At 33.1% G+C, this 27,575-nt stretch overlaps 1 long non-coding RNA gene across 1 annotated transcript; it reads left to right on the top strand.

Annotated features, from left to right (window-relative positions):
* Positions 1 to 17,636: 17,636 nt before the first annotated feature.
* LOC148253456 (uncharacterized) lies at positions 17,637 to 20,390 on the top strand. Its single transcript, XR_015812771.1, has 2 exons — positions 17,637 to 17,906; positions 20,038 to 20,390. It is a non-coding gene; the product is annotated as an uncharacterized LOC148253456 (long non-coding RNA).
* Positions 20,391 to 27,575: the final 7,185 nt, after the last annotated feature.

Here is a 27,575-nt window from a genome sequence, read left to right as displayed (position 1 = left end):
ACACCAGAGCAGAGTTAAGACGATGTTTTAATTCCATAAAGCTTTCACCACATTCGTAATCCCAGATAAAAGGTACGACCTTCCTAGTGAGATGAGTTAATAGGACAACAATCTTAGAGAATCCATCGATGAATCATCGGTAGTAACCTGTCAAGCCAAAAAAACTACGTACCTCAGCTACATTGGTGGGCAAGTTCCAATTGATCATTGTTTCAACCTTGGCCGGATCTATGGAAACTCTTTCACTCAAAATCACATGACCAAGAAAGAAAACTCGATCCAACTAAAAGGAGCATTTGCTAAGTTTAGTAAATAACTGATTTTGACAAAGTGTTCCCAACACTTTAGATATGTATACTATATGTTCCTCCGAGCTCTTAGAGTACACTAGGATGTCATCAATGAATACGATGACATACTGATCTAGTGCATGTTGGAAAACCATGTTCATGAGATCAATTAAGGTAGTAGGGGCGTTAGTTGGCTCAAACGACATACTTTGAACTCGTACAAGCTGTATCGACACCGAAAAGTGGTCTTCAGAATATCCTCTTCTTTAACTCTCAGTTAGTAACACCTCAATCTAAGGTCGATCTTAGAGAAAACCGTGGCTCCTTACAATTGGTCAAAAATATTGAAGGTAGAGGATACTTACTCTTTATCGTTACCTGATTGACTTCTTGGTAGTCTATGCATAATTTGAGGGAGCCGTCCTTCGTTTTCAAAAATAACACTAGAGTGCCCTAAAGGGAGTAACTAGGTCAATAAACTTTTGGCCAAGAAGCTCAAAAAGCTGGTTTTCTAGTTCTACGAGTTCAGTACGACTCATACAATAGGTACGTTTCGAGATTGGTTAAGTTTCAGAAAGTAGGTCGATAGAAAACTCTATCTCTCGCGGAGGAGGTAGACCAGGTAGTTCAACTTGAAAAACTCTTGAAAAGTTACAAACAATGGAAATGGAATACACAGCAGGATTAACATTCATATTCCTGTTTATTCAATTGTTAAAGAATAATAAAAATAAATTTTTCTTTCTTTTTCAGAGATCGCAAGGTTACAACCTTACTTTTATAATTAATAATTGCCCTATATTTCTCTAACTAATATGTTCCTAGAATAACATCAAACCTTGAGAAATCTAAGAGCATTAGATATACAAATATTTCTACTTTTAAAGCTTTTATCTTACAATTTTTATACACACAGTGAGCTTCTAAAAATTCTCTAGAGGGGGTCTCTACAACTACTATTTCTTTTAAAGATTCGGGCCTAATATCTAATTTATAAGCAAATGCACAAGAGATAAGCACCTGTATCAATCAAAACTCTAGCAGAAGTATCATGAATAGAAAGGATACCCTGGATAAGGACAGGAGTAAGGAGGACATCGGGTTCATCAAGGGAATACACATGACCCTAGGCTACAGGTCTAGCCACATCCTTCGGCTGCTGAGTGTAGTCCTTTATAAGGTATTGGGTGCTTTCGCACCGATAACAGGTGTGATTAATACGCGACAGGGTAGTTCACCATGCGAGCGACCACAATGCTGACATGGTTTGGAAGGTAGGGTAGGTTGTCCAGTAGGTAGAGGAGGGGGTAGAGCAACTCAGGTTTGTTTATCAGGGTGGTTGCGTACTGGGTCAGGCAATCTTCTTCTGAGTTGTTGGGGTTGATGTTATTATTGTTGGGTACAAACTCTGTAACACCCCGCTCACCAACGTGCTAAAATATATTTAGAAAACCTTATTTATTCGGAACTTATGCAAATTTAAAGGACTAAATTTTTGTAAGGTAGGGGGAACGTAATACCACCAAACTTTTGTGATAGACTGATATAACAAACTTTGTTGTTTGACTCCCATTAGTCATTGAATTCTATTAGTACTTAAAATTTCTAGTATTTTGAATTTAGTTAATAATTTTGTTCATTTTCATTTTTCTAAAAATTTATTTTAACATCATTTTCAGAGGAAAGGAAAAAAATATGAAATTTGGCGCAAAGGGAGGCAGAAAAAAAAATCCCCGCAGCCTGCGCCAACGAGACTGGAGCAACGCGCGCAGTCAGCCTGCGTGGGCGCAAACATGTGTGCACGTTGCGCACTACGCGCAATTGCGTGCAACGTGGCCACACTTGCGTGCAAATAGTGCACAGAATGGCATGCCTGTATAGTCATTGACAACAAGCTTACTGCCAGCCAACGTGACCGACCATCACGTTGGACGACCCCTTGCTGTGTGGGGCCCACGACCATTCCTCCACCTAGCCTTTTGGATTTATGCCACACGACACAAATCAAGCCCTCCAATTCCCTTTAAAAACTCTTTTTCCCTCTTCATTCTTCACCATTTCCATTTCTTTAAATTTTACCAAATTAAAGAGAGGAAGAGAAGAGATTTTCAAAGAGAGAAAGAAGGAGAAGAGTAGGAGTTTCTCAAGCTTGTTTAAAGAATCTCTAAAAGATTTTTCCTTTATTTCCAAAGGCTAAGTTGACTTGATTCCGATAAGAAATTCTTTGTATTTGTACTTACATTTCTAAGTGCTCTTTCTAGATTTGATGGAAATAAAAAACTTTTGAAATGGACTTTCATGTTTGTTTTGGTGGTTTATTTTGATTCGTGCTTGTCTCATGATTCATTTTGATATATGATATTTTATTCTTGATAAAAATGACGAGTTGGGATATATGTGGGATTGACCTTTTATCTTATCCTTGGTAATGGCTAGGAAGGTTATTTTAAGGAGCCCTGGCTTCCAAGAATACCCCGATAGTCAAATTTGGAGGTAATGGGCCATTGGCTGAGTCTGTTTATGATCCCCATTAGGTTCTGAATATGAAATAACTATGAATATGTGATAGATCTAAAAATGGGGTGGTCATAAATATGCTACTAAAAAATAAAAGAGAAAAAAATAAAAATCCATTTGATTATGATCTCTAAAGGGTTTCTGCTTCTCCTTCCTCTGAATAAATGTTGGTTAACTGCTTCCTATGAATGATCGACATTTCCCTCTGGCTAGAGTGGACTCGCAAAATGATATGTAGGGCAACAGTGGTGAAGAACATTTGTGGTGGTAGATTATACCTGAGACAGTTATAGAACTAAAACAAGAAAGTTATCAAATTGGCCCAAAAAAGTTATGGAAGTGACCCAAGAAAGTCATGTAATAGTCTTGAAAATGGGAACTAAATTGGATCCAATAGGAAAATGAAATGATTTGGTCATTCATATTAATAGTTGGGAATCCCCTTTGCCCTCAGTGGATATATGTTGGAACCGATTCATATGAAGTCAGTAAAAGACGTAATATAAATACTAGTATAATTGAGTTTAAGTGATGATGGTGTTTTTATTGTGAACCTATATTTGAATAACTTCTGCTAGATTTCATGTTGATGATTTGTTCTATGTTATCTCTGCCTTTACTATATTGTTACAATCACCTATTTTAATGAGTCAAATAATGATTTTTTCTTAGGATTTAAACTGTGCTCGTCCATGGAAGCTTATGAGGTGAGTCCATTTTATTGTGAAACTTACATTTTTCTTAAAGACTAATTACCGTTCAAAACTTAACAATGTAGTTTAAATACTATTTTTCTTACTGAGTTTATGAGGAATAAACTCCCAATCCGTGCCCCTCTCTAAATGATGAAAATGATGATGCACTTCATGTATTGCCCCTGAAGCTTGTTTGGATTCCTTTTCGGATCCTTAAAATAGTTATGAGTACTTTGTAATGCTTGCGCTCTAGTAAACATTTAGATGACTCTATTTTGTATATTTACTTCTTAATAGCCAATCATTGGCCTCAAGTGCAATGTGAACCTTGATATTTTTGTGTAAGGGAATTCTATCTTTCTGCTTTAATGTTAATTCAGTTTTTAGCACTCATATTTGTTTCTGTTATCTAGCTCCCTCCTACCATTAGGTATTTGGGATGTCATAGAAAAGCTCCTCTTTATAGAAAACTATGACACCCCGCGCTTTTGTGCTTCATGTGGTATTAAGACTCTATTTTATTCAGGCCTTTGGACATTAAATTTTGTGATGTAATGTTTTTTCGTTTTATTTTATTTTTAATTTCTACCATTTTTCCTTAATTATCAAAATTTATTTTAATTTTTATATAATTATTTCATTTTATTTTTAAAATTTAAAGATTTTAAATTAATAGAGAAAAGGAAAAAATGGAGAAAAATCGCGGGGAAAAATCCCCCAGCTAATGCGCACGCGCGCAAGGTTGGTTGGACGTGCGTATGAGGTGTACGTCCCATCTGCCTAGGCACCATACGACGCGTTGACACGCATGTCAGGTGTACTGCTTCCTATGCAGCGCTGTCGCGTTAGACGCGTAGCTCTGCACGTGCCTGTGTGATGCGATAAGTACAGGACGCCTTTATAAATGGGACCTCCGCCCCCATTCTTCCTCACTCATTTTCACCTTCAAAGACCAAGTTCTAGAGAAAGAAAGGGAGAGTTAAAGAGAGAAAGAAGGAAAGTTTGAAGAGAAGGGGGACTAGCTTACAAAGAGTTGTCGGTATCGGTAAGGGATTCAATATTTTCTTACACATTCTAAGATGCCTTTTTAGAAAAATAAAGAATTGGATGTTGTTTTTATTGCATGATTGTGGCATGATTTTTAAAGAAATGAATGTTGATTTTTAGCATGACTGTGGCAATATTTTTCACTGTATATATTCTGTCTAATGCACTCGTATTCTGTATTGATACCTGACACCTTTATGCTATAAGTAGTATTGGGGATATCACAGAAACTGTCTCAAAATAGAAGTTGTAGCTGTAGGTACCTATCGCTTGCTATTAGAGACTAGTCATTAGTTGGATCTTTTAAACTCTTTTTATCTACCTTTGATTTCTAGAAACTTAATTTCTCTATCCAAATTAGATGTTGTTGGATATTCAGTTTATTTTTGTTGTGAAAAACTCAGTTTGGTGTTTAATTTAATGACAGTTAGTTCTAGTATTTTATATGATGGTTTATATAAAATTTGCCTAAATCTTGAATTTGCACAAGATTCAGTTAAATTGCATTCAAATATTGGTTCAAAACATGGCTTAATTAATGAAATTTAGGCTACGGCATATCTCTAGGGAAAGAGTTTAGAGATTAATGAAGGATGGAATTTGAAAAAATCTTGACTTCACTGATTTTCAAGTATGCGTAGATTACAAAAAGGAAAGCTAACTAAGCATATAAAGAAAGGTTCCAAAAGAGGCAATGAACTTCTTGAGATAATTCATATGGACATTTGCGAACACTCTCTTTTCATTATTTCACTGGGGAGATATTTTTTTCACGTTTATAGATAATATATCTTGGTATGGTTATGTATATCTCATGCATAATAAGTCTCAAGCCATTGATATCTTTGAGGTGTTGAGAGACAATTAGATTGAAAGGCTAAGATTGTGAGATCATATTGAGGTGGTGAATATGATGGTAGATATGATGAGTCAAAGACAAAATCCTGGACTCTTTGCTAAATTCCTAAAAAACATGACATTCGTGTTGATTACACAATGCCAGGTATGCCACCATAGAATGGTATTATTAAAAGGTGTAATCGTACTTTAACGGAAATAGTTAGGAATATGATGAGTTACTCTTCTGTACCTATTTCTTTCTAGAGTGAAACCTTAAAGATCACAATGTAAATCTTGAATAGAGTTCCTAGTAAGGCAATTCTTGTAACTCCTTTCGATTTGTGGACTAGTAAGAAACCTAGTTTGAGACATTTAAATTAATAAAAAATCTAGTATGAGACATTACATATATGGGATTCTCCAATGAAGGCAAGAATATTCAATCCTCATGAGAAAAAACTAGATTCAAGAATAGTATCTGGATATTTCATTGGCTATCCAGATAACTCCAAAGGGTATAGATTTTACTCTCCTAACCATAGTACGAGAATAGTTGAAATCGGTAATGCAAGATTTTTATTGAATGAAAAAATTAGTGGGAGTGATGAATTGAGAAAAATAAACCTTGAGGAAATAAAAGTGTATATCCCACCACCTTTTTTGCCTTAAGAAACAATTGTTGCTCAACATTCTCAACAAGTTGCAAGAAATGAGCTATATAATGAAAATAGTTCATTGCCACAAGAAGATGTCGTCATTGAAAATATTGTAGAACAAGCTCAATCAATGCCTTTGATAAGATCTCAAAGGGAAAGGAAATATATCATATAAGATGATTTTGTGCTATATCTACAAGAATCTAATTTTGATATCGGGATAAGAAAAAATTCAGTTTCATTTTCACAAGCCATGGAAAGTGATTATTCTAATAAATGGATAAAAGCTATGAAAGAAGAGTTAAAATCTATGGACCATAATGATGTATGGGATATTATTAAATTGTCTTATAATTGTAAAAGCATCGATTGTAAATAGATCTTCAAGACCAAACACAATGCTAAATGAAATATAGAACGACTTAAAATTAGACTAGTGGTAAAATGTTTCATTGAAAAAGGAAGGTATCTTTTGGCTATATCACTAATGACTCTATAAGAAAAGACATGTTCAAGAAAAAAAAGAAGGGGATGATGAAGAAAATGAGTGAACTCAGCACTCTTTGCAATGTTAAAGCCTGTGCAATAATTTACAGTCTCTATGACTCGCAATCAAAGGTTTGGCATTTTCCTCTCGGAGCTCAATGCGTGCTTGCCGACTTTAAAAGGATGCCCGAGATGGAGCAAAGCAAAAAGATTGTGAATCAAGAGAGTTTCTGCGCCAAAGGATCACCAAGGAAATTGACCAATTGAAGAAACAGTACAAAGACCATCGCAAGAAAGAGATCACACATATAATGTTCCAATGTCTTATGGGGAAGCCCCTCCATCAACCCAACCTTATTGATCACAATGATCTAGGTTGGCTCATAACAACACCTCAAAGAAATCTAGAGGAGGATAAAAATCCTCTGTAAATTGCCTCAACCTCTTGGGGTCATAGACAGAGGAGTGATGAAGGTTCCTAGGGAGACATTCGCTCAGAAAAAAGGAGGATTCTTCGACACAAAAGTTGCAGCAACTGTATATGTGGTTTGTGTTAGGGATGTAATGTTATGCCCAAGATCCAATTATGTATGTAATATATTGAATACATTCTTATTTGGTAATTTATTTTTAAATATTATAATAATATTTTTATTATCATATTTATTATCTTGTTGTTTAATTTATATAATAAAGTTTTTGATTAAATTTAGAGACTTTACATCAAGATGGAGATTTTGATAATGAGAGTAAAGTATTTTATGAATTAATCTAAAATGTTCTTGATAGTTGAATCATCAAAATATGATAAATATATATGTGATGGTCTCTATAAGAAAAAGATTAGTTGATCTAAATCACATGTATAGATGATGCATATAAAGATATAATCACTGAACCGACCTAATTGAGAATTCCTAATAGTTAATATTATCTTAAACTGTCAATAGAATATTCTCTTAAAATGATGAGATATAAGAATTTTCTTTGATTTCAGATCAACACATAATTTATAAGTCATTTATCATACTTTGATTCTAAATATTTATAGTCATAGAACTATACTTGAAAAGATATTAGGTGTGATTAAATACTTGTAGAATTAGTGATTAATCAAGAAAAAATTTGTCAACTTTGGTAATAAGTTTAAGCTCTATGTTGTTCTTTATTATAACGACTATATTAAGACCTTAGTAAAGACAATTGAATAAAATAAGAAAATAGTTTCTTATGTCATTCATTAGTCAATTATAATTGACATAAACATAATTAGTTACCTATAGGGATTTAATAGTTAAAGTATATCCTAGGGTTAACCCCGAGCAATAATGACGGGAAAAAATATTATAGCATTCTTTAATAGGTTCTTAAAAGTAATTGTACACTTTATAGTATACAGTCATTAAGGAGTGTTGCTAGACACTAACTTTAATTATTAAATTAGTTTGACTAATTTGCTATCGGTTTAGTATTAAACATATGAGATCGCATACAAACAAGTGTTCTGACTTTTGCTAAATAAATTAATTATTTTAATTATTTGATAATTAAATTAGAAAATTTAATTTAATCAATTAAATAAAATTTTTGATCTAAATAAAATATTATTATATTCTTTACTAGTACATAAGATATAGTTAATAATGGTGATAAATTAATTTTTTTTTTATTTTAGAAATAGAAAATTAATATTTATATTTTTTAGTTATTATATTATTATTATAATAATATAATATATGTAACTATTATAATAATGAAAATTATTATAAAACCTAATTTGAAATTGGATTAATTTATAAAGTATTTGATTAAAAATAATAATAAAAAAAGGGACTTGATGTGACATATATATACTATTAGGGTGCTGAAATATATATATGTATGAGATATATATGTAATTGGGTTGTTGATATATATATATTTGAGATATATATATATATTTGAGATATATATAATTCGGGTGCTCCACACATATATATATATATAATACGGTGCTAAAAAAAAGACATAAAAAGGGCGCAGTTGCACAATTAGGTTAAAACCTAATTGTGTCGTTGACATATATATATTTATCAGATGTACATATATATATATACATATAAATAGGGTGTTGGAAAATTAACAAGTAGAAGGTGAGCGATTGCATGTATATCTGTCATTTTTATTATTTTGAATTAATCATTACACGTTATGTAAATTTATTAGGACCAATTACATGTAGATAATTTAAATAAATTTAATGTTCTACAAGTGATTTGATCACTATTCTTTTTACAATTATTTTGATAATTATATCCTCCAATTTAAAATTAAGTTCATAATAATAAAATATAAAATATTTTATTATATAGCTTACCATCAAATAAATAAATTTATTTATTTTTTATTTATAAAAAATAATTTGATAGTTAAAAGACTTGTAGTTCGAAAATAAAATAAAGTTATTTGCTGCTTAAGATGCACATATAGAAAGAATTATTTAAATTTTATATTAATTACCTGAATTATCCAAAAAATATAAAATTTTATTAATTTTTTATTATTATGATACTTAAACTCAACTATACCAATAGGAATGACCTGACAATTAGGGGACTATTTGATATAGAGCAATTTATGAAAGTTGTATAGGGATACAATTAATAAGAGTACCTATCTTTAAAATATGTATGAGAATCGACTTGACTACCAAGGAGTTCATTCATATTATTAGAGAATTTCTTTATTCCACTAAATTGAAATATAGATTTCTTAAAATTATTTGATTTTTTTAGTGAAAATATCATTTAGATAAAAGTCTATTTCTTTGTGATATACGTAAATGTGTTCTTATATTATTACATTTTCTTTTCTTAATTTCAAATTTCTCAATATGTTTGTTATATCAATGCATGGCATACTAGATGCTAATAAGTTAGTTGGACCAAATTTTTGATAACTGGTACCGAAACCTAAGAATTGTTCTCATGCATGAAAAACTTATTGATATGATCGATAAGCCTACTAGAGAGACCCCACTTGAGGATTATGATGAGACAATCAAGGATTTTCAGAAATACTTAACACATTTTCTTACTACCAAATGAATCATTCTTGCTTCTATAGTTCTAGACTCCAGAGGAAACATCAGGATATGGATCCTCGTGCAATCATCAAACATCTTAAGAAGATGTATGGTACACAAAGCAAGATCACTAGATATCAGCTATCTAAGCCTCTGTTTGGATCTAAGTTGACTACAAACTCTCTAGTTGGGCCCCATTGAACATGATTGATCTTATTGAGGAACTTTAAAAATTAGGGTGCACACTAGGTAAAGTGTTTTATCAAGATTTTATCTTGCAGTCACTACCTAAGTCTTTTTCACAATTCATTATTAATTTCAACATGAATGAAATAGATTGTGATCTTTATGAGATGCTCAATATGTTGATTGATTATGGGAATCAAATTGCATCTGAGAAGAAGAAAGGAATTATCATATTAGTTGACAACTTAATAAGAAGGATAAGGGTAAGAAAAAATCCAATAAGAAGCCCACTGCACCTAAAGGTGTTATGACTTAACCTAAAAGTAAGGGAAGAGATGACTAATATGATGTTGAATGTTTATTCTACAAGAAGAAAGGGCATTGGAAGAGAAACTACAAAGAGTATCTTATATCTTTAAAAGATAAGAAACAATGTGAAACCTTAATGAAAAATGTTTTCATGATTTCTTTAACTTCTATTAATCCGTTAATATGGGTATTAGATACTAGTAGTCATTTTAACATTTGCAATACGTTACAGGGACTACAACTTAGTAGAAGATTGAAGAAATGAGTAGTTAATCTTCAAGTTGGGAATGGCGCAAAAGTTACAGCCCTAACTATAAGATCAATTTCTCTTACGATGCATATGGGCAAAATACTTTTGTTGGAGGATTGTTATTATGTTTCTAAGTTTGTTTTAAACATAATGTCAATATCTTTTTTAAACCAACATGGTTTTTGTACAAAATGGTTTTTGTATTATTTTGAATAATGGAATTTTCTTTATTTATTATGGTGATGATTTATATGCAAATGATTATCTCCATCATGATATTTATGTCTTACATGATATGAATAAAAATTCAGTTTTGCATGTTTTTAGTTTTAAGAAAAAAAGAGATGATTAAGTAAATCATATATATCTTTGGCATTATAGGCTTGGTCATATTAAACAGAAAAGAATAAAAAAGTTGTACAAGGAAGGTTATCTTGACAAATATGATTATGAATCATATCCAATTTGTGAATCTTGTCCCAACAGAAAAATGACCAACTTTTCATTTATTGGAAGTGGAGAAAGAGCTTCTGAATTATTGGGACTAATTCATACTGATGTTTATGGCCCCATGAAAATTCGAGTATAAGAGAATGTTCTTACTTTATCACCTTCACAGATGATATATTAAGATACGGATTTGTGTATGTTATGAAACATAAATATGAGTCTTTTAAAATGTTCAAAAGATTCCATAGTGAAGTTGAAAAGTAGACTGGTAAAAGTATTAAAGTGCTAAGGTCTGATAAAGGAGGAGAATATCTTAGTGATGATTTTACTAGATATCTCAAAGAGAATGAGATTCTCTCACAGTAGACCCCTCTTTGAATACCACAACATAATGGTGTGTCCAAAAGAAGAAATCAAATCTTATTAGATTTGGTGAGATCAATGATGGGATTTACAGATCTTCAAATTAATTTATGGGGATATGTTTTGGAGACTGCAACATATTTGCTAAATAAAGTATTCACTAAGTTAGTATCTAAAACACCATATAATATATGGAAAGAACGTAAACCAAGTCTTAAGCATGTTAAAGTTTGGGGTTATCCAGCTTGTGTTAAGAGATTGCAAATCGATAAACTTGATTCAAGATCTGATAAATGCATAATTATTGGGTATTCCAGAGAAATATTGGGATATTATTTCTATCACCCATATGACCATAAAGTGTTTATGGATAGAGGAGCAACCTTTTTGGAAAGAGAATTTCTTTTAGAAAGAAATCATGGTGAAAGAATTGAACTTGATGAAGTTCAAGAAACTAATGAATCAATATGAGAAGAAGATCACGAGAAACAAGTTGAACAATCTTTACTAGATGTTTTAAAGATTTCGGGGAAGTTGCCATCTCCAATGGTTGAGGTTCAAGAAACAAATGTTGTCCAAAAACTAGTTAATAAACCTATTCAAAATCAGATTGAACAACAACTTAATCTAATACAAGGTGAGCAAGTTGTACACAAACCTCTTAAAAGGTCTTTTAGACAACATCGTGCACTAGATAGGTTGAATCTTATGTTGCAAGATGATGTATCAAATGAGGTTAATCATGATGATGATGACCCCAGTACCTATGAAGAGGTTATGCAAAGCTCAAATTCTGAGAAATAGATAAAGCCCATAGAATCTAAAATGGAATCCATGAATGTCAACAAAGTTTGGACTTTAGTTGAAACTTTAAAGGATATAAAGCCTATTGGTTGTAAAAGAGTTTTTAAGAAAATGATTGGAGTAGACAAAAAGGTGGAGACCTATAAAGCTCGTATTATTGATAAGGGATATCATCAAAGAGAATGAATATATTATTATGAAACATTTTCCTCTATAGTAATGCTCAAATCAATTTAGATTCTACTTGTTGTAGCTGCCTATTATGATTATGAGATATGGCAGATAGATGTGAAAACAACTTTCCTAAATGGTGAGTTAGAAGAGGATCTGTATATGACATAACTTGAAGGTTTCATATTCCCATCTGATCATGATAAAGTATGCAAGCCGCAAATATCCATTTATGAATTCAAGTAAGCATCTCAGAGTTGGAATATATGTTTTAACAAAATAATTGAAAAGTTCAATTTTGTTATATGCGAAGAAGAACCTTGTGTGTACAAAAAGGTTAGTGGGAGTACGATTATTTTCTTAGGGATGTATGTTGATGATATATTGCTCATTGGGAATGACATACCAGCATTACAACATACTAAGATTTGGTTATCTAAACAGTTTTTCATGAAAGACTTGGGAGAAACAGTTTATATATTGGGAATAAATATCTATAAAGATAGATCTAAGAAGTTGCTTAGACTTTTCTAGTCTTTGTACACTAACACCATCTTGAAGAGGTTTAACATGAAAAATTTCAATTGAGGCTATCTACTGATAAGCACTAGAATTAGTCTCAATAAAGAGAATTATCCTAAAACCTATTAAGAAAGAAAATGCATGGGTAGAGTCTCGTATGGTAATGCAATGGGAGCTATCATATATACCATGATATGTACACATCTTAATGTGGCTTATGCACTAAGAGTGACTAGCCGATATCAAGCGAATCCTGGTGAGGAACATTGGAAAGTGGTGAAGACCATTCTTAAGTACTTGAGAAGAACTAAAGACCAATTCCTCATCTATGGAGAATCTATGTTACAACTAGATGGTTATACCAATGCAAGTTTTACCTCAAATACAGATGACAACAAATCTATATCTTGTTATGGGTTCACCTTAAATAGTAGTGTAGTGAGTTGGAAATGTTTCAAACCAGCTACGGTAGTTGATTCAGTGACCGAAGCAAAATATATAGCAACAAGTGAAGCTACCAAGGAAGTTGTTTGGATAAAAAAAATTCTTAACTAAACTTGGCATGGTCCATTTAATAGAAGGTCCAGTTCAATTATTGTGTGACAATACTGGAGCTATGCTCAAGCAAAGGAGCCGAGATCACATCAAAAATCCAAACACATTCTATGGAGGTACAATTTGATTAGGGAAATTATTGAACGTGGGGACTTTAAAAATAAAAAGGTTAATGGAAAGGATAATGCAGTTGGCCCATTCACTAAGGCTCTTGATGTAAAGGAGTTTGATAAGCATAAATGGAAATTAGAATAAAGCACATGACAAATTGGATCTAGTGTAAGTATGAGATTATTAGTGATATAATTGTTATGTCCAATATCCAATTATTCGTATAATATATTGAATACATTTTTATTTGAGAATTTATTTTAAAATATGGCAATAATATTTTTATTATCTTATTGTTTAATTTATATGATAAAGTTCTTGACTAAATTTAGAGACTTTATATCAAGATGAAGATTTTAATAATGAGAGTAAAATTTTTTATGATTTAATTTAAAATGTTCTTAATTTTTTAGATCATTAAAATAGGATATTAATGATAAGATAAGACTAATATATATGTGATGGTCTATATAAGATAAAGATTAGTTGATCTTATTAACTAAATCACATATATAGATTATGCATATAAAGATATGATCATTGAACCGACCTAATTGAGAATTCTAATGGTTAATATTAACTTAAACTGTCAGTAGAATATTATCTTAAAATGATAAGATGCAAGAATTTCTTTTGACTTGAGATCATCATAGTAGTTAACAAGTCATTTATTATACTTTGATTTTGTACCCCTATAGTTATAGAACTATAGTTGAAAGGATATTGGGTGTGAAAAATTGAGGGAAGTTTTCTTTGAATTTTGTTAAAAATTTGTGAGAAAATTTTAACACAAATATGATTCAATTTACTAGGTGTTTCGTTGATCAAAAAGTTGATTAGCAAATTGGTGCGGATACGCATAGAGTTTTTGTATCTTCAAAGAATTTTAATTTGAGAACCCACTACAAGTATGTTTTAGATTTGATCTTTAACCTGTAATATAATTTTTAAAGTACAAATAGATTATATTATATTGTTTTATTCTTCCGCTGTGTGCTGTGAACACATTATAATCTTTTAGTTTGTTGATGGGATGAACCCACAAGCACAACAACAGCCTCATGTAGGGTCTTTTAACGGGGAATAGGCAAAGATGGTGCCATTCAGGGATCAAAATAACCAGAATGATGGGTTGATATGGTCCAATGGGTTTAATTACCCTTGCAAATAGAGTATTAGGATATTTAGTTTTGAATTTTTTGGATATTGTTGGAGTTGTGCTTTAAATAAGTGATCACATTCCAAGATATGTCGTTAGACTCTTAGTCGTCATAGTCATCGTCTTAATAGTTGTAGTTGTTGTCATCATAGTCGTAGTCGTCAGGTCACATACATGCATGTAAATGGATTGCTTTGCGTTATGATTTTCTTCAAATTAATCTTCTCTTTAATATTTTATATTTTTTGTATTAGTATTATTGTTCCTTCTTTAATTTCTCTCTTGCCCCGACTTGATGTGACTCCATTGTTATTTGTTAAAATACTTGCATGTCTAATATAATTTTAAGCTATCATAATATTCTGTTTTCTTATTTTCCTTTTTTTTATGCACAATGGAGTTTGGATAAAAGCATTATTGATGTAGTATATGTAGAAATTCAGTCTAGTTAAGAGGAAGATGAAGCTAGTTAACTCCTCAAATTTGTTTAGATTTAAAATGAGATGTTTTGCATAAAATTTAATAGATATGGATACATTCTTTGGATCTTGAAATTAAAACTTGGGATAGTGGCATTAACGGATAATATTTTCCTCAAAGAAAATCCCAATTATCATAACATCTAAAACAATTAATATTTCAATTAATATGAATATTATACATGCATCTGCAAAAATATGTTAAATTAAGTTATAAATCGGTTGCTAACTAATTAATAGATATGTAGAATAATATATCTTTATTCCTATATTTTAAAGAACAAAAAAATTACAATCACACATGTACTACCAATTTAGAGTGTTGATGAGAAGTACATGTGTATACTAGCTATTATCTCCTTTAAATAGTTTAGATAATGTCTTGTATAATTTACTAAATAAGTGATATTATTGCGATTGCCTAGGTAGCAAGTAGAATAAGTATTATTTTATATGTATACACATATGTATTTTGATGTGTTCAATTTTTATTATATTTTTGTACCATTTATACTTTAGTTTAAAAGAATTTTTGAATTAATTTTGAATTAAAAGTCACTTAACAAACAAAATTCTTGATGCACGTTTGGTGAAGAAAAGAGAAAAAAAAGGCTGAAAAATAGAAAAAGAAAAGAGGAAAAAGGAAGTAGTTTTGAAGAGGAAAAATGAAGCAACTCTGAAGAGGAAAAATGAAGCAACTCTGAAGAGGAAAAATGAGCAGCTCTATAAAGGAAAAAAGGAGACAACTAAAAGTGAAAAGAGAGGCATGTAAAACCCTATCTCCTCTCTTTCTGTCGCCTAGAAAAGGGATTAAATTTGCAACGTGAAAAGGGAAGAGCAAAAGCGAACCCAGATCTGATGGGGAGCCAACGCGAACCTAAATCTAATGGAGAAGAAGCCGAAACAGAAAGCAGAAGCGGGCTTGGAGTTGAGTAAAGGAGGAAAAATTAAAAAAAAAATTAATGAATTAATTAATTAATTTATTATTTTTTTTTTATTTTCAAATTGTAGATTTTTGGAATTAAATTTTTTATGATTTTTTTTATAAAACTCGTGTTTTGAATTTCTTGGAAATTTATATTTTATCATTAGATGATTACATTTTTTTACTTATAAGTTTTATTGCTCAATCTAGCATGTCTAGTTAAATCTCCTTTGCTGGAGTGATTGATGTAGTATGAATCAAAAGTATGTTTGAAGTTTAATTTTTTATCTTTCTTCTGGTTGTAATTTAATAATATTGAACTTAATTCAGTTGTGAGATTTAGCCAATTCATGTTGTGATTGATGGTTTTAAAGTAGTGAAAGTGAAATTCTATTCATTAGATAGATATTGTTAAGCATTAATTGTGATTTGAATGTGAATAATATAATCGAGTCAACATAGAAAAATTGAATTATCACAAATTTGATTGAATCAAATTAATAATTGTTATAAAATGTTAGTAGTTGTAATTGATAGATCTAGGAAATACTGTGAAGAAAACCAAAAGTACATTAGATTAGTTTGATTATTGCAGATTAGATTAAATTCAATGTGAAATTAAAACTCGGATATACCCAAGATTCAGGTGAAATCAATTACTCTGATGGGTTTACACTAATAATTTTCATTAATTTAATTATTTTACTTTGATTAAATTACTATTAAAATTTGATTTCTAAATAATAATAGAATTTTTACAATTTTGGTACTTGATGCACAATTCCTATGGGATAATACTATACTTATCACTTTATTATTTGAACGATTTTGTGCACTTACGAATTTGTCCATCATATACATAATCTTTAATTGGTTTTAGTTATTTATATATATAACAATATACAATGTATAGCATACCATAATTATCTTAAAGATTGGAATCAGTAATAGATGATGAATTATTTCCTTCTAATCATATTTTGGACATGGTTATGCCTTTTTTATTTTTTCTCAATCTATATTGTGGTTGTTGGATGTATTGTTTAGTGGTACTTCCATTGTCTTTGTAATGGTTAATTGCTATTGTTAAATTTTATTTCATTTAAAAAAAAAATAATTATCTTAAAAGCTAATGTAGATTGTCAAGGAGAAAAAATATATATATTAATACCAGGCAAGTATCATTTTTTTTTACTGGAAGCGAAATAAGACCTTTATATTTTTATTATATAAAATTGGACGGAAATATATCTTTGATTTTTAAAAAAAAATTTCAGCTATTACAAAAATCAATGCAAAAGTATTCATATATATTATTACTTTAGTGTACAATTTTAAAAATTATATCATACTAATCTTTCTTTAACAATATATATGATACCCCTGAACTCGTTTAATATCGGATGTTGTATTTTATTTTGTTCTAATTTTAATTTGATATTTAAAATATTATTACGCATAATTTAAATTATTATCGTAGTAAAAAAAAAACAAAAGTATTTGAAAATTTTAAATAAAACAAAACAAAAAAGAGAAAGAGGGAAAGGACCCATAGGCAAGCCTCGCGAGGGAAAAAAAACTGTTGATATGCGAGAGGACACGCGAGCCTGCATGCCCACAAGCCACGTGCCCGCAGAACTACACGTGGAGGAGCAGTGCTGCACGTCCCATCATGACCAAAGCTGGTCCGCCTATAACCCAACCTGCCTCGGTCACCATATGTCATGCATGCACGCCATGATGCGATGGCCGGTCAACCACTAGGGTCATTTAATGGCCAAGGGCCAATCAACAGCCAACAGCCGTTGTATGTGATCCAACGGATGCCATACGTTCTTCCTTGGCTATTTAAAGCTAATTTAGACTCTATCTCTTCCATTTTCTTCTTAAATTCTTCTTATTCTTCACTTTCCTAATAGGAGAGAAAGCTTAAGAGAGAATTTGAGAGTGAACCCAAGAGCTCTAGGGTCTTCTTCCTCCTCTATCATGGGAAGCTTTTCACCGTGTTTTTTTTCCTTCCTCGCGCGGTATGCCCTTCATTCCTCCGTCTTTTTCTTCCTGTGGTGCTAATGCACGTCACCTATGAACTCTTCTATTTTGTATCGCATGAACCACTTCTGCACTCCTTGGATGATCATTGCAGCTGCCATATTCTCTCAACACATGACCTCTCCCATTTCTCTTTTTAAACCAAGACCCAATAGTATTTGATAAGGGATTTAGTATTTTTCTTGTGCTCCTATCAGTTTTCTCTAATTTTTAAGTGTTAAAATTTCAAGTGAATGCAATGCTTGTTGAGTTGCTTCGTGTGTATATGTTTGGTGTTTGACAACGTGATTCCATCGGATGTTTGAGGTTGGTTTTGAAGTATTTAAATGATTATTGTGATAATTCATGTTTAAAAATGGGAGGGAATGCGAGGAAATAAGAGAGGGAAAGAAAAAAAAAATTGATTGAGTTCGGTTTAGGGCACCAAAGTGCCAAATTGGGTCGCAGCTTGCGGCTGTGCTGCGACTGTGCGTGAAGGACACAGTCCCCAATTGCTGCATGTGCGCAATAGTCGTGCGCGGGAGCAGGGGCCTGTCACGCGTGCTAGCACGCCATGGGGCTTGCTGCCTATGCGTTTGTGCGCATGTTGAGAAGCCTATGCATGCACTCGTACAGCTAGCCGAGCATGAGGGGAATGGCTGACATGTGCAGTATGTTGTGTTGCGCTGCGCTCCCGAGTGTACGTGTGCATATGCTGGCCCAAGGCACACCACTCGTACGACGTGCTATTTTGTGCACTTGCTTGGCGCAACCACGTGCTAAGCAAGCCGTGAGGGCTAGGCCCTCGCTGTTGCCTATTTGAACGAAGGACAAGAGGGTTGCTCTAATTGGGCCTCAGCCCAAAAGGGAAACCTGACGGCCCAACCAAGTTCAATGGACCCTCACTGGGTCCAACCTAATTTAGTGGACCTCCACCTAGTCTGACATAATTTAGTGGACCCCCACTTGGTTCGGCTCAGTTTAGTGGACCTCCACTGGGTCTGGTTTAATGTAATGGACCCCACCAGGTCCAGTCCAGTTCAGAGGACCCCCATCGGGTCTAGTTTGATTTAGTGGGCCCTTAATGGGCGGGGTGAGTTAGTGAACGTTGATCAAGTCTAGGATCGTTTGGTAGGCCCTATTTGGGTCCGGGTTTGGTAATTAGGTTAAGATGATCTTGATAATGGTAATTTAGGAAGTTAGGAAATTGATAGGTTTAAGGACAGATTTAATAGACCTAATGGGTCGATGTGACATCCTAAATACTAATTAGAGCATAAAGGCGCAAGATACAGAAATAGATACGAGTGCATAGAAGATTAATTTATGTAGTAGAATAAAAATATTATGTACTGGTTGTTTTGTGATTATGAGTATATTAAGGATACATAGAAGAGTTCAAGGTTATGAATATTTACAGTATGTATGTTACAAGTATAAGAGATATTAAATAATAAAATTAGGTAATTTATTAGTAAGTTGAAGTAAATAAATAAATATTAAAAAATGTGTAAAACCTATTTAATCGGTATCACCGAGGGGTTGGTGCATGTGTACCTTTTCGGCATGTAACTATGGCGAACCCTACTCGTGGATACGACTTTAGCTAGATGTGCAAAGCGATAAGTACTGTAAAACTGTGAAATGTTAACTGTGACGTATCCACGTGATAGTGGGGATCCTTACTGCTCTCGTTGATATTGGCAAAAATGACATTGCGTGATGAAACTATTTTTAATACGATATAAACTAACATGAATGAATAAGAGGTTATGTATAAAGTTTATGATACTGAAATACTGAATTAATATTTATTGAACTACTTATTGTTTAATTGTGATACTGAATATTGAATTATACTATTTATTGAATTGTTCATACCCTAAGTTATGATACTGAAATAATGAATTCTGAATGTTTACTGAATAAACTGATTTAGAAGGTTTGGTGAATGAATTAGGGTATAGATATCACGTGTTTTCTGAATTAAAGAGAAAAGTATTTTGAACACTCTTCGTTGGTCGTTTTAAGTTTTCTACCAAATTGAATAGATTGTCCTATTATTTATTGGTACTTACACGTTTACTGAGTATATTAAGTTCACCTTATTTATTATTTATTTTTTTTCAGATCAAGATAATTAGAATCCCGGTCCTGAACAGTGAAAGACTTGCTAGGAGATCGTTTAATTTTTATTTTAATTCGAACAGTATTTAAGGTTAATTATTTCTTTTCTAGTAAATATTTATTTTAGAGTTTGGACTTACCTCATGAATATTGGATATTTTGAGCTAAGTATATTGGCGATGTACTTTTTTTTATTTTAAAATTTGCTGTGTAAAATATTCTTATAGATTATTTTATCATAATATAGTGTGCGTACAGTCAGAACTCTGGATGAGGGTTTAGGTTGCTACATTCGGTATCGGTGATGTTACAGCCGTAATTATATTAAAAATATAAGTTGTATAATATTTATGACATATGTGTATGATTCATACTTTTAATATAAGAACTCTTATAACTTAAAGATGTATTAGAATATAAATAACTAATTGAGTTATTTTCTAAGTTTAAAATTTTAAGATAAACATTCTATTTATAATTTAATGATTGTACTATTTTTAGTAGTAATTCCAATCCTCCTATGAATAAGCATTTGTGTGGTCTCAAAATTTCTACTTTGATGAGGCTAATTCATAGATAGGTATGAGTTGATGCATGCAACTGATTCTAGCAGCTTCTCTGGTGGTTTCTCCATGTTGATTTTCTTTCATTCTCTTAATTTATTGTTGGCTTTTCTAGCTTTGTGATTAGCTTGACTACCAACTGTATATATGATGCATGTGAGTTTTTTCGCTTTTTCACAGTGGCGAGATGTGGTTGTTATGTAGTTTTTTCTATTGTCTTTAATTCTACATGGCTTCAATTAATCCTCAGGTGTGACCTTCATTTCTTGGTAACTATGTTTTCACTATTTTGATGGCCTTGTTTTCCTATCTATATATGTGACCTTTAAGCTATGAATTTTTTCTCAATAAAGTTCTCTTTTTATCCTCTTTTTTGAAAAAAAAAATATTTGTTCTTCTTGTACGAGATTATTATTTTTTAATTAATAAATTTAATATAAATATATTTTATCTTAGGCCAATAAAAAATTTATTATATACACAAGAAAATGAAAAAAGTGGTATTGGAAGTTCTAGGGAACATATTTTTAAATGTTGGATTACCTTTAAGGTTGCTTTACATGTGAAGCTCCCTCATGCATACATATTGATCATAAAATTTGGAATGCATCAATTATCCTTAACTTCCTTAACTAAAAGATTCAAGATGTTATATTTGGGAAATATAGTTTCAAAGTATCTTCTTATAAATAGTTTGTGTTATAGGTTTTAGCTATTCATCATTATTTTATGTAAATAATGAAGTGTATATATATGTTTATTGTTATAGCACTTTATAATTTTCTAATTATCATGATTTTTTAAAAAAGTAAGATAACCTTTATTTATCAAAGAAAATAGCCATACAACATCATCTTAATCTTTATTGATTCTATGTTACATTATCAGTTTATTTTATATAGGACACTGCTAATAATTCTAAATAATTAGCTTTTTGTTGGTAAAGTAACCTACAATTTTCTTTGGGGGTAAATCTTTTTAAGGGTTTAGCTATAGGTTAAGCATTGCTTATTTTTTCTTAAGTAAAAGAAAATTTTATTAATAAAAAGGTAGTCATATGTCCTTTTCTCTTTGAAAAATAAAAAATAATTTTATCAATAAGAATAATTTCATTTATATTAAAGAGATAATTACAAGAAAACACAAAACCACTAGATTTTAGATAATGAAAAGCACAATTTAAGAATAAAATTTTATGGTAATACAGGTGATTCGAAATAAAAGCTAAACACAAAAAAAGAACACGACGCAGGAGGGTATGGAGTGGATCAAATCAACTCTTTAACCCACACAATAAATACAATATAGAAACTTAATCACCTAGAAAATTTATCTCTTTACTTGAATCTACAACATCTAATAAACATGTATAAACAAAGAACTAGAGAATTAAAATATTAAAAAAAATATCACAGACTTACCGATAAGTTGATCTCTGCTCCTTACCTCAACAAGACTTCTAAAGACTCCTGCTTCTTGAAGAACTTGGAGAAGTTAAAAAAAATTAGCAAACTATTAATTGAAGAAAAAACCTAAGCTTTAATTTTATTCTCAACTCAAGTGTATTGTGTTTACAACCTATAAGCAAAGTTCTTTATATAGGTTTTTTCTGCTATAATTTTAAATGGTTACAGAAAAATAGTAAATTAATATTCTATCCCAATCTAGAATTTAAATTAAATAATTAAGAAATCTTAAGGGATATAATTTACCTTAAAAAAATATTAAAAAATATTAAAATATGGTGAAATTATCCCATGTGTTTTCTATGTAAAACACATGGAGAAATTAATTTTAGCATGTGGAAAAGAAGGAAGTGGAGTCCCAGATGGACTGAAGGATGTGGATAATAGGTCGAGTCGCAGGTCGGGTTGAGTGTGCGGGTCAGTCCAAGAGTAACACGTGGGTCATACAGAGTGGGCCTGCTGGTTAGGCCTGCACACTAGTCGCGGGCTCACTGGTCCTGCACCTAGCTAGGTTGTTGTTTCAGTACGTGTCTGATTAGATGGGCTTGTGCCTGCACGACTTGTCCTGTGGGCCACGTGCGGGGCGTTGCTACACGCATGGGCACGTGCCTTGTGCGCATGTGTGAGAACTTTCGTGCGCGCGGGGCGAGTGGAGTTGTCCGTCCACACCTACGCGTTCTGTGTCCCGAGGAAGGTGGTTCTACATGTGCGCGTAAGCTTTCCTACATATATGATGGTCCCCACATGTGCCAAATGCAAGTCACATATGCAGCACATGCTGTCCATCATTCTGTTCAAAGCCAATTGGCCTCTCTTGGGTCTTTTCTTGGGCTAGATGACGTGGAAGGGTATAGGGAAGATTGATTTAACTCCTATAACCCACACAACATATGTAATTCAAAATTTAACTGCCTAAAAAACCCTCTCTTTAATTGAATCTATAACACCTAATAAGCATGCATAAACAAGAACTAAGGAATTAAAACAAGAAAAAAAAAATTCCATAGACTTATCGATAAGTTAATTCTCACTCCTTGGCTCAACAAGATTTTTAAAGATTCCTATTTCTTGAAGAACTTGGAGAAGCTAAAAAAGTTAGCAAACTGCTAATTGAAGAAAAAATCTAAGCCTTAATTTTATTCTCATCTCATATGTATTGTGTTTATAACATATGGTTAAAGACCTTTATATAGACTTTTTTCAAGACAGTTCTAAATGGTTACAAGCACTTGAAAAATAATAAAATAATATTCTATCCCAATCTAATATTTAAATTAAATAATTAGGTAATCCTATGGGATAAAATTTATATTTAAATAACATTAAAAAAATAATAAAGTATTGTGGAATTATCTAATGTATTTTCCATGTAAAACCTCATGGGGAAATTAATTTTAGTATAAGGAAAAGAAGGAGGTGGAGTCCAAGATGGACTCAAGGAAGTGGAGAATAGGCAGGGTTACGGGTCAAGTGGAGTGTGGAGGTTGGTCGGGGAGCAACACGCGAGTCGCACAAAGTGAGTCTGCCGGTTTAGCCATCGCACTGGGCGCGGGCCTATCGGGCGTGCACCTGGTCCAGTTGTGTGTTAGGCGCGTGTTTGGTAAGATGGGCTTGTATGTGTATGGCTTGTCCTACGTGCGGAGCTTGCGGGCCCCATGCGCAGGCATTGCTGCACACAGGGGCAGGTGGCCTATGTGCGTGCGTGAGCACTTTCACACGTGGGGTGTGTGGAGCTATCTATCCGCACTTGCCCATTCTGTGTCACGCAGAAGGTGGTCCCGCATGTGCTGGTGAGCTTTCCTGCACATGTGATGGTCCATACATGTGTCGAAGGTAGGTCACATGTATGGCACATGCTGTCTGCCATTCTCCTCATGGCCGATTGGCCTCTGTTAGGCTCTTTCTTTGGTCGAATGCTGCCTTAGCCAAAAAGTCCTTGAAGTAGCTCTTCTCAGGCTAAAGCTCGATCTTCTGCCTCTTTTGGCAATTTGTGAAGCCCACAGGTTCTCTCATGGGCCTCAAGCCCATTCTTCTATCTTACCTTAGATCTCCAATCCTGGTTGGATCAAACTTGAACCTATCTTTTGGAAAGGGGCCTCCAATGCTACCCCCTTATTAACCCAAATTTTATCATAACATTTAGACCTTTTAGGTGCTCATTGGGTCGAGTAATTGGCCTCAGGCACAAGAGCTTTGAGTTCTTCTCTCTTGGGCATTTAGATTAGTTTCAAGTCCATCTTTATATGAATTAGAATCTGAGCCTTTACTGGACTACATCTTAGGCTAGGATTCTAAGCCCCTTCAAGGGTCACTCATCTTGGACTTACGAGATTTCTTTTGGCCAAGTTCATATCACATCAAAACATATTCTCAAAACATTTGCTACATGATCTGTCATACTTCGAAAACTTTCATGCTTAATTTGCAATGTGAACTCCTATTTATTCAAGCCCTAAGGCCATTTAACACTTTAAATTTTATTTTTTTAATTTTCAAATAAATTTAATATTTGAAGTTTCATATTTATTTAGTTTAAATAATTATTAAAATTTATTTTATTTTGGCAAATTGTTGAATATTATTTTTTTAAAAATTTAATTAAAAAGAATTTTAGGAAAAAATGGAGGAGAAAAAACAAAAATCCCAAGAAACTCCTGCGGGAAAGACCCTGCCCATGCAGGCTCTGCGCGCTGCCAGTGTGTGTGCTCGCCTAGCCAGCACAGGATGTGTGCCTGTGCACACGTCCCATCTGCGCGAGGTGCAAGGCACAAGGCACGGTCTACGCACGGCTTTGTGTGTCGTCCATGCAGTAGGTCTATGCACGCAGGAGGCTAGCCCGGCGACGTACGGTAGGCTGGGGCAGTGGGCGCTACCTGGGCAGTGCGCACTGCTCCTTTGGGCACCGTGCATCACCTTCGTCGATGCACCACCGTCACTTGGATGACGTACTATCGTCATTTGGGTGGCATGCCTTCGATTTTTGTGCTCCTATTACATCGCGTCATCCATCAGTCATCACATCTCATCATTTCACCTTGACTTTCTCTCTCCTCACTAGATTTTGTAACTTGGTGCAAATCTAACGGTCTTCATTTTCTATAAATAGGGACCCCCTCTTCACATTTCCTCACCAATTCTACTTCATTCTTCCATCCCCCAAAGAGTTTTAAAGAGAGAGATCTAGAGAGAGAAGGAGAAGAAAAGAAGAAGAAAAAGACGTAGGAAATACCAAGATTTCAGTAAGAAATTTAGTATTTACTTTTAACATACTAAGGAGTATTTCTAGATTTAATTTATGAAGTTTTAATTAATTGGTTGCATGCTTAATATATTTAAGTAAAATTATTTCATGTTAATGCATCCTTATATGAACGTATAATTGCATGATTAACTAAAAGGATAAAATGGCATGTAATAAATGATGATTATACAATGATGATGTAATAAGCATACTGTTATGTGTTAAGCATGATAATATATGCACTCATAATATATTTCTGTATCTGACACCCTTATGTTTTAATTAGTATTTGGGATGTCACAAATTGTAGCAGAGCAGTTACGCAGAATAATCCCTCACAACTGAGGCTGTAATTAGGAAATCCTTCTAATAGACATAGGATATGTCTTTTTTTGAAAACTAGACCACCAACTTGTGTCTTCCTTTTTTTTATAGGAATGATGCGTGGAAGACCTTTTGTAGAGCATACAGAGAGACTTGAGGCCTAAGATCATCTAATTGGGGCTGAGTTTACCGAGCTCTTCTAAGCCATCCACGGTCTAACTGTAGTAGTAGGCCAAAACCAAACAAACCAATGCCAACACCCCCTGCCCTTGACTATCACCCAGCCGAGAGGTCTATCTCCACAACATAGCAGAGTTTAGGAAACTCAACCCACCCACTTTGAAAGAGGCCCCCACCCTCAGTAGCCAAAGCCTAGATCCTAGAGATAGAGAAGCTTTTCTCTTTCTTAGACCTAATTGAGGAATAAAAGGTCCTTCTAGCATCCTTCATGCTAACTGGTGAAGTCGAACATTAGTGGCGGCTTAAGAAGGAAGTTCTACCTACCCCTACCACTTGGAAAGTTTTTATGGATGTATTCTTCGAAAACTTCTTCTTTGTCTATGTCCGAGAAAAGGAGGAGGATGAATTCTAAGACGTTCACTAAGGGAATTTAATGGTTGTCCAATATGCAACTCAATTTGTTCAGCTGTCTAGGTTTGCCCCACTAATGGTCATCCCTAAGAGTCGTAAGGGTAGGAAGTTTCTAAAGGGCCTTCATGCCAATATCTATGATTGGGTCATGATGCTGAGACCTAGCTCGTATGCTGAGGTGCTGAAACATACCTAATTGGCTGAAGAGCTTATCTGAGTCCGGCACTAACGCATTGCTCGAGTTCGTACCCAGCAACAACAACACTAGCCCCAACAACCAAGAAAAAGACTACTTGATCTAGTTAGTAGCCATCCTGATAAATGACCCTGAATGATCATTATGGACTCTTGCATAGTGATCAACCCTATCGACGTTTGAATAATGCTTGCTATAAGTGCGGAAGCACTCAACACTTTGTGAAAGACTATCCCCAACGGCTGAAGGACATGGCCAGACCAGTAGCCTAGGGTCATGTGTGCCACCTTGATGAACTCGGTGCCCTAGCCACTTTTGCTCTTATCCAAGGTATGCTTTCTATTCATGACATTTATGCTCGAGTTCTAATTGACACAGGTGCAACCCACTCTTTTATTCCTTATTCTTTTGCTTGTAAATTAGATATTAGGCCTGAACTTTTAAATGAAGTATTAACAGTAGAAACTTTCTCTAGAGGTCTTTTAGAAGCTCATTATATGTATAAAAATTATAAAATAAAAGCTTCAAGAGTAGAACTGTTAGTATACCTTATATTCTTAGATTTTTTCAAGACTCGATGTTATCTTAGGTATGGATTGGTTAGAGAAGTATAGGGCAATCATCAATTGTGAGAGAAAAATTATAATTTTATGTTCCCCAAAAATGAAATAAAAATCTTATGAATCTGGTTTGCTAGTCTCTAACCTTTGAATAATACACCATTCATAATGTTTGTAACTTTTCAGACGTCTTTTTGAAGGAATTACCTAGTTTACCTCCCCGACGGAAGATAGAATTTTCTATCGATTTGCTTTCCAGAACACAACCTATCTCAAAGCCTGTTTAGGACATGAGTCGCACTAAGCTCACTGAACTTGAAAACTAACTCTTCGAACTTCTTGGTCAAAAATTTATCCGCCCCAGTCATTCCCCTTGGGGTACCCCGGTGTTATTCGTAAAGAAAAAGGACGTCTCCCTCTGATTGTGTATAGATTACGGAGAGCTCAACTGTATAACAATGAAGAGTAAGTATCCTTTACCTTGTATTGATGATCTCTTCAATCAGTTGTAAGGTGTTACAATTTTTCTGAAGATCGATCTCAGACGGGGTACTACTAGTTGAGAGTTAAAGAAGAAGATATCCCAAAGACGATATTTCG

Source organism: Carica papaya, chromosome 6 (genome assembly GCF_054855325.1).
Source record: "Carica papaya isolate Zhongbai chromosome 6, ASM5485532v1, whole genome shotgun sequence".
Lineage (NCBI taxonomy): Eukaryota > Viridiplantae > Streptophyta > Magnoliopsida > Brassicales > Caricaceae > Carica > Carica papaya.
The sequence above is the reverse complement of the archived record's forward strand: the minus strand, read 5'-3'. Positions and strand labels throughout refer to the sequence as shown.